The sequence below is a fragment of the Etheostoma spectabile genome, unplaced genomic scaffold, assembly GCF_008692095.1.
Source record: "Etheostoma spectabile isolate EspeVRDwgs_2016 unplaced genomic scaffold, UIUC_Espe_1.0 scaffold342, whole genome shotgun sequence".
Lineage (NCBI taxonomy): Eukaryota > Metazoa > Chordata > Actinopteri > Perciformes > Percidae > Etheostoma > Etheostoma spectabile.
This window is the reverse complement of record NW_022605589.1, coordinates 48,301-62,020: the sequence shown is the minus strand read 5'-3', so window position 1 is coordinate 62,020 and position 13,720 is coordinate 48,301.

The following is a 13,720-nucleotide window of genomic DNA, read 5'->3' as shown; positions in this document are numbered from 1 at the left end:
AAGGCATGATGGATCCATGTTCTCATTCTGTTTACGCCAAATTCTGACTCTACAATCGGAATGTTTAATCAGACCAGGCAACATTTTTCCAGTCTTCAACTGTCCAATTTTGGTGAGCTCCTGATTGTAGCCCTTTCCTATTTGTAGTGAGTGAGTGGTTAACCCCGGTGGGGTCTCTGCTGTTGTAAAGGTTGTGCGTGTTGTGGCTTCACAAATGCTTTGCTGCATACCTCAGTTGTAACTAGTGGTTGTTTCGGTCAAAGTTGCTCTTCTATCAGCTTGAATCAGTCGGCCCATTCTCCTCTGACCTCTACAATCAACAAGTCTTTTTTGCCCACAGGACTGGCCGCATACCTGGATGTTTTTCCCTTTTTCACACCATTCTTTGTAAACCCTAGAAATGGTTGTGTGCGTGAAAATCCCAGTAACTGAGCAGATTGTGAATACTCAGACCGGCCCGTCTGCACCAACAACCATGCCAATGCTCAAAATTGCTTAAATCACCTTTCTTTTTCCATTTTGACATTCAGTTTTGGAGTTCAGGAGATTGTCTTGACCAGGACACACCCCTAAATGCATTGAAGCACTGCCATGTGATTGGTTGATTAGATAATTGCATTAATGAGAAATTGAACAGGTGTTTCTAATAATCCTTTAGGCGAGTGCTTATATATGTATAATAATAATAATAATACATTTTATTTAAAGACGCCTTACACTCACCAGGACTCCAGCCACAGGGAACTAAATTGAACACAAAATTATACAAGCAAAACCAACTATACAACAGACAAATACTATACAACAGCAAAACAATACCTATACAACAGCACAAATACTAACAGCATACCATAAAACAAAGACTATCAACACCACATCTATACAACAGACAAAACAAAATACTACTACAGCAAACACAAACAAACAATACAAAAACAATCATACAACAGAACCATTCACGCAAAATACTTGAACATGCAACAACGACATTTAGCGTGGATAGGCAGTTTTAACAGAGTTTTTTTAGTTGTGATTTGAAATGGGGAATGAATCAATGTTTTCGATGGGGGGGTAGTGAGTTCCAGAGACGGGGAGCAGAGCGGCTAAATTGCTCTGCCCCCACCTATTGGTGAGAGACGGCGGGGGACAGACAGTTTTTAATGGAGAAGATGATCTGAGGGAGGACGAGGGTGATGGACGCTGGAGGAGATCACTACAAATATGGGGGTGGCTGGTGTGGATGGCCTTGAATGCTAATAGAAGATTTTGAATTTGATACGAAACGTAACGGGAGCCGTTGAAGCTGTTGGAGGCGATATGATGTGGATGGATGGAGAGGGTTCGAGTTATGATAGCGGCAGCTGAATTCTGGACCAATTGAAGTTGTGGAGGGAATTGTGAGCGAGACCGAAGAGGAAGAGATTGCAAAAATCGAGACGGGAAGTGACGAGACTGTGACAACAATTGCAATGAATGTGGGGGGTAAGGGAAGGCGGGAGGCGATTGATGTTACGTAGTTGGAAGTAGCAGACCCGGGTAATGTTATTGACATGGGGTTAAAGAATAATGTTCTGTCAAGGATGACACCCAGACTCTTAACCTTGGGTGGAGTGAGACGGAGCATTTTGTCAATTGTGAGATAAGAAAACCGTTGTTTTGTGGAAAGAGTGGCTTTGGTGCCAATGAGGAAACCTCGGTTTTATCTTTTTTAATTTGAGGAAGTTTTGGGTGAGCCAGATTTTTATTTCAGAGAATGCAATCCGTAAGGGAGTGCGCGGGAGAGTGGCGAGGAGTTTGTGGGAGAAAGGTAGAGCGGGTGTCATCGGCGTAACAGTGGAAGTGAATGTTAATTTGCGGAAGTATTGCTCCGAGGGAAGCGGTAATTATGATGAAGAGTAGGGCCCCAAACAGAGCCCTGGGCACACTGAAGTGACGGAAAGGGAATGGGATTCACGAGGACTTGAAGTTGAATAACTGTGTGCGACCAGAGGTAAGATGTGAACCAGTCTAACGGATTGTGGTGATTGCCATGGAAGATAGCCTATTGAGGGATGGGGGTGTGACAGATGGTGTCAATGTTGCACCAGGTCCGAGGAGGATTAGATGGTGGTGAGGATCCGAATCGGCGCACATGAGGAGGTCGTGGTGATTTTTGATGAGCTGTTTCAGTGCGATGGAGGGGGGACAGAAACGGACGTGGAACTGTTCATAACAGGTTATTGTGGGATAGTTGAAAATGGATTGAGAGGCAACTGTTTTTCAAAGAATTTTGGAGAGGAAGGGAAGATTGGAAATAGGACGGAAGTTGTTGAAGTTGGATGGGTCGCACCAGGTTTTTCAAAATAGGGGTGATGGCAGCAGTTTTGAAGGATGTAGGGACGGTTCCATTGGTGGGAGGGTGGATGAAGCAGAGATGAGGGGGACAAGGAGGAAGACAGGCTTTAACAAGTTGGGTGGGGAGGGGATCAAGTTTACGAGTAGATGGCTTGGAATTCCGGGTGAGTTCTGTGATTTCTGAAATAGTGGGGAGACGGAAGGAGGAGAATGAGTGTGTGATGAATGAAGGTATCTGAGATGCTGAGGTGAGGGATTGATCCAGATCTGGTGGATGTTCTTGATTTTTTGTCTGTGAAAAAGGACATTACCGTTGCAGAAGGAGGTAGTGTACAAATGGAGGGAGAGAGTCCAGGGTTGGTGACATTGTTAATGTAAGGAGACAGTGATTGGAGTTTCCTTTGTTGGCCGTGATTATTGTGGATAGTAGTGGGATTTGGTGCTGGCAATAGAGTCCTTGTAACGTAGGATGTGGTTTGTGTACATTCTTTGTGAATAGTGAACCATTTTTTCTATGGAGACGTTAAGTTGCCGACCTTTGGCTTTCATGAGACGCAGATCGGGGGTGACACCAGGGGCGAGACGGAGAAAGAAACAGATCTGCTTTTCAAGCGTCAAGAAAATTGAAATATTATGGAGTCCGTGTTGTAATGAGAGACAGATCATCGGGGTGGAGAGATTGTGGTGTCATGAAGGCGGGAGGAGTGGATGTTGAAGTGAGGGTGGCGGGGTTGATATTCTTTATGTTCCGAAATGAAATGGCTGGTATTTTTGAGATGGAGAGACTGATTTTCACTGTAAATGTGAGGAGAAAATGGTCAGTTATGGAGAGTTCATCTGCTGTAAGGTCAGATGGTTCACCAGAGCAGCAGATAAGTCCAGAATATGTCCTTTGGAGTGTGTCGGAAAAGTGGTAGTTGCTGACATCCAAAACTGTCTAAGCGAGTGATTCTTTGGTGAGAGCAGTTTATATTGTCCATGTGGGATTTGAAATCGCCCAGAGTATTATATTTGGTGAGAGAGGATAAGTGGGTAAGGAAAGCAGCAAGTCATTATAAAATCACTATTCGGTTTAGGGGGGCGTAGACAGTAGCAATGATGGTTGGAGTGGGACCAGACAATTTGCAGACAGCAGATTCAAAGAGCTGAAGACAGACTCAGACACCGCAGACCTTCCACTTCTCGCGGTATATTATTGCGAAACCTCCTCCCTGCCAGAGCCACGGGTTGACAGATGTAACAAATCCACTAGGATGGATTCATTGACTTCAGAAAAGATGTTGGGCTGTTGCCATGTCTCGTTTAAACAGAAAAAGTCTAGCTTACGATCGAATGAAGTCCTGAATGAGTTGTCCCTTGCCTGTCAGTGACGGATTTTGAGCAGAGCGAAGTTGAGTGAGGTGTCACAGCTGGTGGCGTGCAGCCGACCGGGCTAGGCAGGCTAACACGCTGTGGTCAACTGCCCGGTTGGAGAGCGTGAGGGCGACGAGAGCTGGACCAGATGGACTTTATTCCTGTTGAGCTTTTGTGGTGGAAATTCCTGCGGAACCCTCTGGATGTATCTCCGCGGGGCTGAAAGGCGATGTCCGGTGAAGGTGTAGAGCCGCCGGCGTAGGTCCAGGCAGGTATACGCAACCGTAGCAGGTCAATAGCCGAGTATTGCAGCAAACCCATCAACGCAGGCGAACAGGCACAGAAGAAAAAAAAAAAAATCCGGGCACGACAAACACGATGTCTACCGGCCAAATTGGGATCAAAACTTTGGGCAGCGTCAACGGCCAGAGAGCGCGAGCAACAGCAGCAGCAAGTTGTGCCAGCGTTACTCTCAACGGTCCGTCATGTCAGACTCAGGCCCCATATGAGAACAAATTATGGTGGAGAAAAGACAAAAAATGCGTCGCCACATGTAACTTCAGCTAAGGATGAACATCAACCAAAACCATCGTCGTTTTCGTGAGGGAAAAGCAAAATAAAAGACAAAATATACTCAGATCATACATGAGCCCAAATGATAAAGACTTGGCTCTCTTAGAAATGAAAACACAACTAAACGCGACTACTGTCGCACTGTTGCTTGCTCTGGAGGAAACTATTAGAACTGTTGGGTCCTTGTAAATTCTGGAGTGTGGTCTATCTGTAAAGTGTCTTGAGATAACTCTTGTTATGAATTGATACTATAAATAAAATTGAAATTGAAATTGAAATGAAATGCACCATATTAAAACTGCATTCGTAAAAAGGGCTTTAATAAACAAAAACTGTTACTTTTCAACAAGGACCACAATGGAAATAAATACCAAAAAATAATAATAACTCTGAAATTGATGCCTTTCATTGTTATCAATCATTGTCATTTTTGCTTTTTGAATTTTCCTCCCTGGTCACAACTCAAACTTCAGAGGAAATATTAACTATATATATGTGGGTATATATATATATATATATATATATTTGACAGATTTCAATGTTGTGGGATAGGCTTATGCAAAGCGCGTGTAATGATTCACTATTAACAATTTGTATTAATTTACCTTTACACTTCTAGATCCAAGAAGTCAATGGATACTAGCTCGTATGGCTTGGTGGTTGGTGTCAGTGAAGCTTTTGTTTCTCAACAGGGATTTTTCTGTTCAAGGCAGGTGCAGCTTTGCATGTGTGGCCAAAAGAAATGATCCTAAACAAGTGATGTTGTGCGTCTCAGACCTTGTGGTCCCATGTCGTTGTGCAGCTGTACCAAAACAAGTTATGTCCTTGTTACAGCTTTTAGGTGAAGTAACCCATCTCCATCAAAGCTGAGCTTCTTTCAGTCACGGAGGAGACACCTACTCCGACAACATCTTCTCTATATCATCTCTCTGAGCTTAACAGATAGCTGCTCTGAAAAGGGGTATAGGCATGTTCTCCTCTGTTTCTGCATACCCAGTAGCCAGCATGGACCACACTGTGTGGGAGACATTCATCTCTGCAAATTGTACTGTAGTTTGCACAGAAGGGGAGGACATTTCCTCTGAGCATTTTTCAAATATCCTTTCTATGTCACAGGGCATTCTCAAAAGGCCATCAGCATCACAATTCTCTCTGTGCAGACCCACCTACAGTCAGTGATGTGCGGTGATGTCAGTAAGAGGCTAGGCACTGAGTTATGAAAGCCAGATTACTTAATTTATTGTTCAGGTTAGTACTCAATCAAAACAGTAGGCTAAACGTTATGCACAAGCGCGGCACACACGCACGGTCGATAGCAAGACATTTCAAATCAATCTATCAATCAAAATCAATCTAAATATATTTACATAACACTTTACAGGAACCAGCAGGGTCCAAAGTGCTTAACAGAATGAGTAAAATTACATCATCCAATAGAAAGAGTGAACATAGAAAGCAGTAAAATCAGAAAAGGTCTCAAAGAAAAAAAAGAATGAAACTGTCCCACCACTGCTACGTATTAAAAGCAAGACTCAACAAATACGTTTGGAGTTTGGACCTAAACAGAGCAACATCTGTAATAGTGCAAATATCGGGGGGGAGGGTATCTTGTTCCTGAGTCTCGGGGCAGCAACCGCAAAAGCCTGACCCCCCCCCCCGTTTATACCTGGACCTTGGGACTTCTAAACCCAACTGATTTGAAGACCGCAATGACAGTTGTGCTCCAGCAAAGTTAAAATTTCAGACAAATTCTCTTTCTCTCTCTCTCTCTCTCTCTCTCTCTCTCTCTCTCTCTCGTCAATCTCCAGCATCAGAATGCAAGTTATGAAACCATCTTTGTTCTAATTATGCAATTATTACTATTATGCAACAATGAAAACACACACTGCTCAACTGAATCTGAAGGCAAATGGCAAGCAGCCGGCATCAGTTCAATCACACTAAGCCCAAAATAGTTTCTGACTCACCAATCAATAGATTATTTGTACATAAAATCCATCCAGCGCTCTTTCCTAGTGAAGACGTTGATCACAGGACGTTAAGCTCACTGTTGAGCTTGGCTGTCAATAACACATGGGTAAGTGTGTTGTTGTCTGCAAATACAGTGCAAGATGAGCTGATAAGGTAATATCTGAATTGCTCCGTAACAGATGAAGTTTTCCTGAATGAAGATGGTAGTTTTTTCTGCTTTGGTTAGATGCTTAGGCTTTTACATGAAGCTTACCCTCCTGCACTTGATACAACACTGCACCTAGGCCTTGCTGTGAAGCGTCTGTGTGTAAAATGAATTATTTGTTAGTCTGGAAATCTAAGTATCTGCAGCTCAACCAGACAGTCAGTCAGTCTTTCTAGATGTGTTGATGTTTGTCAGTCCATGTGATTGGCTTGTGTGAAAGTGTCCCTTTGTACTTTCCTACTTCGTGCTTGAACAATCCACACCGCAATTACTTGGTTTTAAATTTATTCCATGCTGTCGTAGCAGCTGTAGCACTGTCCTCACATTCTCAATGTGAACTCTCACTCCCATCTCGTAAAATACGGATGCTTGGTCAGGTGCCTTTGTCGTTGTTATTGACGCTAAAAATCTCCTCTTGCGTCATATTACGGTGGCATTACGGTAAGCGTACCTGACTCATTTCCGTTTCCTGTGCCTTTGTGTTGTTTGCGTGTTGGTAGCTCTGCTGCTCACGACATACCAGTTCAGGTTGTTAGATTTGCTATTACAGCGGCTAACTGTCCGCTAAACACTTATTCTTATGCAGTTCTGCCTAAGCACTCACTATCTTCTCATTTTTTTTAGCGACTTTTGTTAAATAACACTGTTTTAACCTTGGTAGCTAACACTACCATACTTTAGCTTAGCCGCTAACGACTTTAGCCTAGCAGTTAGTTATGTCGGCCCCCTCTCCGACTTTCTCCTGCTCGTGTTGAGATGTTTAGTTACTCCTCTGCATCTTTAGCGTGATGGCATGTGTAACAAGTGTGTTTATTTTTGGACGTGGAGGCGAGCTTAAAGTTAGAAGTCCGGATCCGCACCATGACAGATCTTCGTCATTTACTGTAGCTAACCCCCACCCCGGTAGTCGGCACGGGCCGCCCTGAGTTAGCCCTGGTAGCCGTTCCTCCGCGAACTCCGGAGCAGCCAGGACATAGTGCGTGGGTTACTTGTGCGGGGGACGAGGAAGAGACAGTCGTAAGCTTTCCAAGACGTCGGACCGCCACCAGCCTGTTCGTTTCTAACAGGTTTTCCCCACTCAGCAACCCCCCGCTGAAGACCACCACTCTGGTTATCCAGCTCCATTCTGAGAAACGTGAAGTTAGCGAAGCCGGCGGCCGTAGTTAAGTGCATCCGGGGGCTAGAGCGGGACGTTGAGTCTTATCTAAAACTGCTGGCTAAGGAAAACGTAAATCCAGCAAGATTGTTATTCACGTTGGCTTAATGACTCCCGTTACGGCAATCGGAGTTACTAAGATTAATGTTGAATCGGTGTGTACATACGCGAAGTCAATGTCGGACACCTATTTTTTCCTGGACCCCTCCAAATCTCACCAGCGATGACATGTATAGCCGCATGTCGTCATTTCGCCGCTGGCTATCGAGGTGGTGTCCAGATAATGATGTGGGCTTTGTGGATCACTGGCAGTCTTTCTGGGGAGGACCTGGTCTGATTCGGAGAGACGGCATTCATCCCACTTGGGCTGGAGCAGCTCTCATTTCTAGAAACATTGACAAGTTTATTGGTGGACCTAATCCTTGACAATCCATAGTTGGGACCAGGAGGCAGAGTCCCAGTCTAACACACTTCTCTGCTCCTTTATTCCAGGTGTTACCTAGTAAAAATCCCATAGTGACGGTGTCTGCCCCCCGACCATTAAAATTATTTAAATCAAAGGTAAACAGAAGAGGAGCAGTGCATGAAAACCTCATAAAAATTAAAACCACAAGTGCAATAGTTCAAAAGAATAGGAGAATTAAATGTGGACTCTTAAACATCAGATCTCTCTCTTCTAAAGGTGTACTAGTAAATGAATTGATATCAGATTCTAATATTGATTTATTTTGTCTTACTGAAACCTGGCTGGGTAATGAGAAATGTTGTCTAAATGAGTCCCCCCCCCCAGTCATATTAATACTCACATTCCTCGAGGCCCAGGCCGAGGAGGTGGAGTTGCAGCTATCTTTGATTCTATGCTACTAATTAGCTCTAAACCTAAACTAAATTATAACTCATTTGAAAGTCTTGTTCTTAGTCTTTCACCCCAAGTTGGAACAATGCAACCAGTTCTATTTGTTATAGTGTACCGAGCACCTGGCCCTACTCTGAATTTTTATCCGAATTTGCAGAGTTTCTATCGAACTTAGTGCTAAAAACGGACAAAGTTATTATTGTAGGGGATTTTAATATTCATGTGGACGATGAGAATGATAGCCTTAGCACTGCGTTTATCTCTCTATGAATTCTATTGGCTTCTCTCAAAGTGTACAAAACCGACTCACCGTTTAACCACACCCCTCGATCTTGTTCGGGTGTATGGTGCTGAAATTGAACATTTAATAGTGTTCCCACAGAATCCCTTCATCTACCACTGTTTGATAACTTTTGAGTTTATACTGCTGAACTACACGCCGTTAGGCAAAACATCCTATACAAGATGTCTATCTGATAGTGCTGTAGCTAAATTTAAGGATGCGATTCCGTTAGCATTTAATTCATTACCAAGTCCCAAAGTAACGGAGGACTCCTGTGCTATTAGTCCCTCCCAAATCGATCATTTTGTTGATAGTGCAGCAGGCTCGCTACGAATGACTCTAGACTCTGTTGCCCCTCTAAAAAAGAAGATAATAAAACAAAGAAGCTCCATGGTATAACACTGAAACTCGCAAATTAAAGCAAATATCGCGGAAACTTGAGAAGATCTGGCGCTCCACCAAACTGGAAAATTCTCGTTTAACCTGGCAAGATAGTCTTAAAACGTATAGGAAGGCCCTCCGTAATGCCAGAGCAGCGTACTACTCGTCATTAATAGAGGAAAATAGGAACAACCCCGGTTTCTTTTCAGTACTGTAGCCAGCTACAGAAGGTCACAGCTCTACTGACCAAGTATTCCCATAGCTCTTGTAGTAACGACTTTATGAGTTCTTCAATGATAAAATTTAACTATTAGAAGCAAAATTCACCAAGACCTGCCTTTAACTGGCTTATCTCTAAACTCAGGACGTTAGAAACAGCTGTAAAACCAGATACATGTTTTGACTGCTTTGCTTCATTGTCTTTATCAATTAACAATTATTTCTTCATCTAAGCCATCAACCTGCCTCTTAGATCCCATCCCGACTAGGCTACTTAAAGAAGTTTTACCATTAGTCAACCTTCACTACTGAATAACCAATTTGCTTTTATTAACAGGCTATGTACCACAGTATTTAAAGTAGCTGTAATTAAACCTCTTCTGAAAAACCAACCTTGATCCAGATGTTTAGCCAACTATAGACCTATATCCAACCTTCCATTTCTCTCTAAGATTCTTGAGAAAGCAGTCGCCAAACAGCTGTGCGACTTTCTGCATAGCAACAGCTTATTTGAGGATTTTCAGTCAGGATTTAGAGTTTCATCATAGCACAGAGACAGCACTTGTGAAAATTACTAATGAACTCCTAATTGCATCAGACAAAGGACTTACTCTGTACTTGTGTTATAGATCTTAGCGCTGCATTTGATCCATTGACCATTATATCTTATTACGAGATTAGAACATTTAATTGGCATTAAAGGGACTGCTCTAAGCTGTTTAAGTCTTATTTATCAGATCGATCTCAGTTTGTTAATGTTAACGATGAATCCTCGGTGCACGCCAAGGTTAGTCATGGAGTCCCACAAGGATCTGTGCTCGGTCCAATCCTTTTCACTTTATATACTTCCTTTAGGTAGTATTATTAGGAAACACTCCATAAACTTTCATTGTTATGCAGATGATACTCAATTATATCTATCAATCAAGCCGGAGAACATTATCAGTTACTAACTTCAAACGTGCCTTCAGATATTAAAACCTGGATGACCTGTAATTTTCTAATGTTAAACTCAGATAAAACTGAAGTTATTGCTCTCCGGCCCAAGCACCTCCGTGACCACTATCCAAAGATATAGTTACTCTGGATGGCATCACCCTGGCCTCCAGCACCACTGTAAGAATCTTGGAGTCATCTTTGTCAGGACATTCCTTATTCCCACTTAAAGCAAATTTCAAGATCGCCTTTTTTCACCTACAATTTGCAAAAATCAGGAATATCCTGTCTAAAAATGATGCAAAAAATTAGTCCATGCATTTGTTACTTCTAGGTTGGATTACTGCAATTCTTTACTATCAGGCTGCTCGAAAAAACCATAAAGACTCTACAGCTGATCCGAGGCTGCGCACGGGTTCTGACGGGACCAGGAAAAGAAATCACGTTTCTCCTGTTTTAGCTTCTCTGCATTGCTTCCTGTAAAATGTAGAATAGAATTTAAAATCCTTCTTCTCACCTACAAAGCTCTTCATGGTCAGGCTCCATCTTATCTTAAGGAGCTTATAGTCCCTTCAACCCTGGGAGAGAACTACGCTCCCAGAATGCAGGGTTACGGGTAGTTCCTAGAGTCTCTAAAAGTAGAACGGAGCCAGAGCGTTCAGCTATCAGGCTCCTCTCCTGTGGAACCAGGTTCCAGTTGGTCCGAGGCAGACACCGTCTCCACATTTAAGAGTAGCTTAAGACTTTCCTTTTTGATAAAGCTTATAGTTAGGGCATAAATCGAATATTGTTAGGGAGTAGTGTTAGTCACATAGTTTCATATAATATACTAAAGGAGACTTGGCATACAGCCCGATCCGGTTGGGGGAGTTCTGGCCGACCGGGCTGGAGCTCTCTTTACCTTGTCTCTCTTGGTTTTGTTGTAATATAGTTTTAGACAGCTTGGGACTTATTTTGATACACTAGTTAGGGCATAGATCAAATAATGTTAGGAGTAGTAGTTAGTCCATAGTTTTCAATTTACTATCATATATCAAGATATATAGAACAAGGGAGACTTGCATACAGCCCGATCCGGTTGGGGAGAGTTTCGGCCCGGCCGGCTGGAGCTCTCTTACCTCCTTTCTTGTTTTTGTTAATAGTTTAGACAGCTGGGGACTTATTTTGATACACTAGTTGGGCATAGAATCGAATATTGTTAGGAGTAGTATTAGTCACAAGTTTTCAGATTTATCTAACATATAATCAAGAATATAATAGAACTAAGGGAGACTTGGCATACAGCCCGGCCGTTGGGGAGAGTTCTAGCCCGCCGGCTGGAGCTCTCTTTACCTCGTCTCTCTTGGTTTTGCTGTAATAGTTTTAGACAGCTGGGGACTTATTTTGATACACTGAGCTCCTCTCTCCTCTATCTTTCTATCTTTTCATTTATGTGCTCCATGTCCCAGAAATGCGTGTTACTAACCTATTTCTGGGGATCATTCCCTGGAGTCCTTATGTTCTTTTTCACCAGCATGTTCCCTTGGATCAGAGAGAGTCCGAAATCAGGGTAGCAGCTGTCGCCATGGTCCCGCTACACGTTCTGTGATCCATGTTCAACTGCTACACTGCGGTGCCCTGCTACGTCCTGCTACGTCCTGCTACGTCCTGCTGTGCCTTGTAATGCCGCACAGCGTCCTGCTATGCCATGAACTACTACAAAGAACTGCTACAAACTACTAATTTTTTCTATTTTTGTTATTCCACTCTTCATTCTAACCCAACCGGCCCGTCAGACACCGCCTACCAAGACCCTGGTTCTGACCGGTTTCTGCCTAAAAGGAAGTTTTTCCTCGCCACTGTCGCAATGTTGCTTGCTCTGGAGGAAACTATTAGAACTGTTGGGTCCTTGTAAATTCTGGAGTGTGGTCTATCTGTAAAGTGTCTTGAGATAACTCTTGTTATGAATTGATACTATAAATAAAATTGAATTGAATTGAATTGAAAAGTTCTACTGACATGAAATCCGTATTCCATACTTAGATGACCAGGGTGTCTCCATGATTCCCATGCCAAATTAATTCAGTAACGTAGCTACTGTAAGCCACTTGCTTGGCTTGGCTAGCATTTGTTTTAGCAGTTAGTTAACATTAAATGCTAACTTCACAGCTTTACTAGCTAGCTAGTAACTTAACACAATGAAACAACAAAGTCTAGTAACCATGTGCACCTTTATTTAAGCCATTTTATAATAAAATGCCTAAAACGATGTACATCAATTGGTAGTGAAAACATGTAAATTGCCAAGGAAAAGAATCATCCTGTAGAGCCGACATCCTGATTTGTATCTAATTGTTGTCCAACTGTCGTCATCATTCTGAAACCAGAACACAACTACTGTTAAAAAACCTAAACAACAAGTCTTGACATCATGTGAGTAGATTCAAGTAAAATCTAGACTTTGCTTCTCTCGTGCGAATGGGCTGCACTCCTGCCACCTGAAAATGGGCCCAGAAGCCACCCCCTCGCTCCACCCCTGCTTGCAGACAATATGTTTGATCAATACTTACACTTTATTAATCTTGTTTGGACTGGTTTGTGTATTCCCTAAAATCTCTAACGTTAGCGGCATTGAAACATCAGGGCGGGCAGGCAGGCAATGAGCTGCCACTCAAAAATATTCAAACTCATTAGCCAATGGAGATGCACCCTAGAATACCTTTAGTTTTAAACTAAACAACATGAATTTCTTATTCAAGTCCTTTAAACAAACATTTACAACAATTCTGTACTGCAATACAGCATTGTAAGGTACTTTGGAGTATTTATATTTTCTCCTACTTGCCTAGTATTGTTTTACTTATCTATTTGTATAGTTATAGTTACTTTGCATATGCTGATTAAATGTACAAAATATTATGAATATTCTATGATATATTATAGTGGATAAAGTCCTCCTTTATCCACTATAAACTTATATATATAACTTTGTTGATCCGGTGGTGAAATTCACACGCTAGCTGCCAAGTCAAACTTCCGGTGTTATTTTGGTGAAAGAAACTCAAAAGTAATGCAAAAGTAGTGCAACGCATTCAAATTCCTGAAATAGCAGCCTGTCAATTTTCCCACTAACCACACCTTTGTCCCTGATGTCTGACTGAAAGTATTTTAAATCATTACAAATCCTTGCAAAATATCTCCAGGTTAGTCAGGTTTGATGGCTGACAAATGTGGATTATTGTGGTGGTGCATAAAGTGCATAAAACTGTATAGTTACTGAGGAGGAAAAGGACCATGGCCTAGTCGCTCTAATGGTCATATCTGGTTATCGAGATGCTTGCAACAGTTTTTCTTTCTGCCCTTTATTTGGTCCAATGGACAGGCATGAACTACATCAAGACTCAGTTGGAGCAGCAGGAGCCAGTACAGTCTAACCAGTCAGAGCAGCAGGAGGAGGAGGAGGAGGAGGAGGAG